Source organism: Fukomys damarensis, unplaced genomic scaffold (genome assembly GCF_012274545.1).
Source record: "Fukomys damarensis isolate Sample0158 unplaced genomic scaffold, DMR_v1.0_HiC HiC_scaffold_25, whole genome shotgun sequence".
Lineage (NCBI taxonomy): Eukaryota > Metazoa > Chordata > Mammalia > Rodentia > Bathyergidae > Fukomys > Fukomys damarensis.
In genome coordinates, this window is record NW_022900937.1 from 18,956,482 (window position 1) to 18,959,917 (window position 3,436).

Consider the following 3,436-nt stretch of genomic DNA (forward strand, 5'->3'; position numbering starts at 1 on the left):
GGCCTCCTCCCCGCCACGGTTGACTGGGACGGGGTCGTGGGCGGGGAGGGGCGCTGCAAAGCCGCCGGAGCCTCCCGCCTCCACCCCGCCACTGAGACCCGCCTACGTCACCGGCCTGGGGGGCAGGCTTGGTAAATGGCAGAATTGGGGCGGAGTCCTGGGGCAGCTTGGCAGAAATAATCGGTCCTGGCCGCAGAAGGGGACCCCGCGCGTGACGGCGAGTGCAGCCACTTAGCACTCACATCGTGGAGTTTTAGGTACTGAGACGGTAGTTTCGCTTTTAACCCACCCCGCCGGGGACTGAACTCAGGGCGTCCGCACTGAGCTACATCCTCAGCCCCTCTTTTAAAATTTTTTTTTTTGGTATCGTATTTTTATTTTTACATTTTTTCATTCATTAATTCCATTGGTATATTTAAGGTATACAATATGCTGACATTCGTTATTGGGAATCTGTGCCTTTACATGATGTATCTTGGTTCTTATTTTTCCCCATTCCCCTGACCTCCCTTCAACCCTCCACCCCTCATTATTTACAAAGACTCTTTCCATTTTTTCCTTTTCTCATATTTATTCCTTTCCCCTACTCCTCCCACTTCCCCTTCCCCTATTGGACCTTTTCTTCCTATTTCACATTATCTATTATACCTTTTGTCCTTATTTACACTTTTAGTTTCTCACACCAGAGAAACTTTTCAGTATTTACATGTGTGTGTCCTATTTATTTCACTGAAGAGTGTCGCCTCAATGTGCATACATTTAGTTATAACTGTCCCTTGTTTCTCATTTTTTTTTGTACCAGGGATAGAACTCAGGACCTTGCGCTTGTGAGGCAGGCAGCCGAACCACTGAGCTAAATTCCCAGCCCCATAGTTTCTCATTCTTTATGGCTAAGTAGTACTCCATTTTATAAACAAAACATTTTTTTATCCAGTCTCCCATTGATGGGCAATTGGGCTGTTTCCAAATTTTAGCTATTACAAATTGTGCTGCTGTGAACATGGGAGCTGTGGTATGATTCTTTTGGGAAGATACCCAGCAGGGGAAAAAACTAGGATTAGAGATCCCATTTTAAAATTATTTTTGAGACAGAATGTCACTAAATTGCCCAGGCTGGACAGGAATTTGAGATCTTCCTGCCTCGGCCTTCTAGAAATACTGGAATTACAAGCATGCACTACCCACCATGCCTCCTGCATTTGCTTTTTAAAGCACATATGTCTAGGTATGAGTTTTAAAAGTAAATGTAAATACAAAATATAAATTGTCCACATGGCTTTCTCTAGTAGTTGGATTAAATGTATTTTGTTTGCTTGTTTTTTTGAGACAGGGTCTACTATGTAGCCCAAACTGGCCTTGAACTATCAGTGATCTTCTTGCCTCAGCCTCCTGAGTGCTGGGATTATAGATGTGGGCCACCACACCTAGCTCATTTATTATTATTATTTTCTTTTTATTTTGGGGGGGATTAACTATAATGGGAAGAGGATTTTCATTTTCTCTGTATTGTTCAAATGTTCACGTACTAGCATATGTAAAGCAGAAAAGAAAAGGAAAGGAAAAAAAAAAGATTCAGGGTATCTGTTGGAGAAAACAAAAAAAGCGAAAAGCAAAACAAAACTGGGCTGGGGATTTAGCTCAGTGGTGCCACGCCCTGTCTCACAAGGGCAAGGTCCTGAGTTTGATCCCCGGTACGGAGGAAAAAAAAACCAACAAGAAAAGCAAACCAAAACTCACCTTGATAAGAAATTGAAAACCACAATAGAGAATGAAAGAAATAAAATTTATCTGTAATGCTTCCCGCTCCGTAGACATTGTTGCTTTTCTTTCTCTAAAAAGGAGAATAATGAATGGTGTTAACTGTTCAGGAATGCAGTGGGGAGAGACGAGAGGGAGAATGTGTAAAATAGCTGACATTCCAGAAGTGGTGGTTATTTTATATAAATCAGCACTGTGCTGTATACATCGCTTAGATGATGCTGTTTCCACTTGGAGCAGTTTTCCACATCACCTGTTCTTCCAGGATGGTATTTTTAGCGATAGCGCGATATTTTGTTATATTTAAGTACGATTTATTTAAATTATCCCCTCCTGTTGAACCTTGAGATTGTTTCCAATTTTTGCTGTTAACGGAACAGGGAGATTAACATCATTAAACATCCATCTTTGTCAGCATTTCGGACTGCAGTGTTCCCTTAGATGGATTTTTGTTTTTGTTTTGTTTTGTAGAAGGAGGATTACTGGGGACAAGATGTGCAGATATTCTTCAGGCTCCTGATGCGGGCTGCCACACTCCTTTCTGGAGAGACCCTGCCGGTGTACATCCCACCTGCGGCCCAGGGCGCTTAGTGCTTCAGCCCTCAGAGGAGGCTTCGGTGGGGTTGGCTGAGCTGTGAGCAGCTGCGCAGCGGAGGAGGAGCTCTGGAGAGTTTAAATTTCAGGAGGGAGGGAGAGGTGTTGCGCACTGAAGTCCATGGGAAAAAGGGGTTTGGGGACAGTTTGGCAGAGAGTGCCTTGGACTTAAGTAATACCCATCTTCTTTTCTTTTTTGACACAGGGTCTCACTATGTAGCCCAGGCCATACTCAGACTTGCAGCCATCCTCCTGTCTCAGCCTCCTGAGTGCTGGGATTACAGTCGCACGCCTCGGTGCCCTGTTTTCTGAGACTGCTGCTTTAGTAGCTAGGTGAAATTTAAGAGGCTCCCCTCTCAATAAAGCAGGACTTTGGATTGAAGGGGGAAAAGGGAACTTGAGAGCAGAGAACCCTTTTCCTTGGAAGAAGGACTGTTGACAGCCTAGTTGCATAGACAACTTTACTTTGCCCTCTGCCCAGACCTGCAGGTTGTGGGTGTTGTCTGCGGCCTACAGACACCAGCAAGGAGGGAAATGTATGTTTCTCCAGCTAAACCAAATCTTTCAAAAACAGTGAGGCCTGGGGTGATTTGTGGTAGTGGAAAGCTTATGCATTTCTGAAGTTGAACCACTCTTTAGGGAACGGTAAATTCTCATTTCCTGCTTGTTTGTTTTTGTTTATTTTTTGGTACCAGGGATCGAACTCAGGACCTCCCAGTTGTCAGGCAGGCGCTGTGCTGCTGAGCTACATCCCTGGCCTGTTAATTCCTGTTTTATATAAATATTTCCAGAAAATTAGAGGAAGAGCTGCTCAGCTCATTTTGTGAAGCCAATGTGGTTTCAATTCCAAAGTCAGTGAAGATAAAGCAATAAATGAAAAACTGAAGCTCATTTTGCCTATGAAAATAGAGACAAAATCCTAAATCAAATATCATTGCAGGGCGTGGCAGTGCAGCCTGGAATCCCGGGCCTTGGGAGGCTGAGGCAGGAGTATTGCTGCAAGTTCAAGGCCAACCTAGGTTACATAGTGAGTTCAAGGCCAGACTGAACTGCATAGCAAGACCCTATTTAAAAAAAAAAAAAA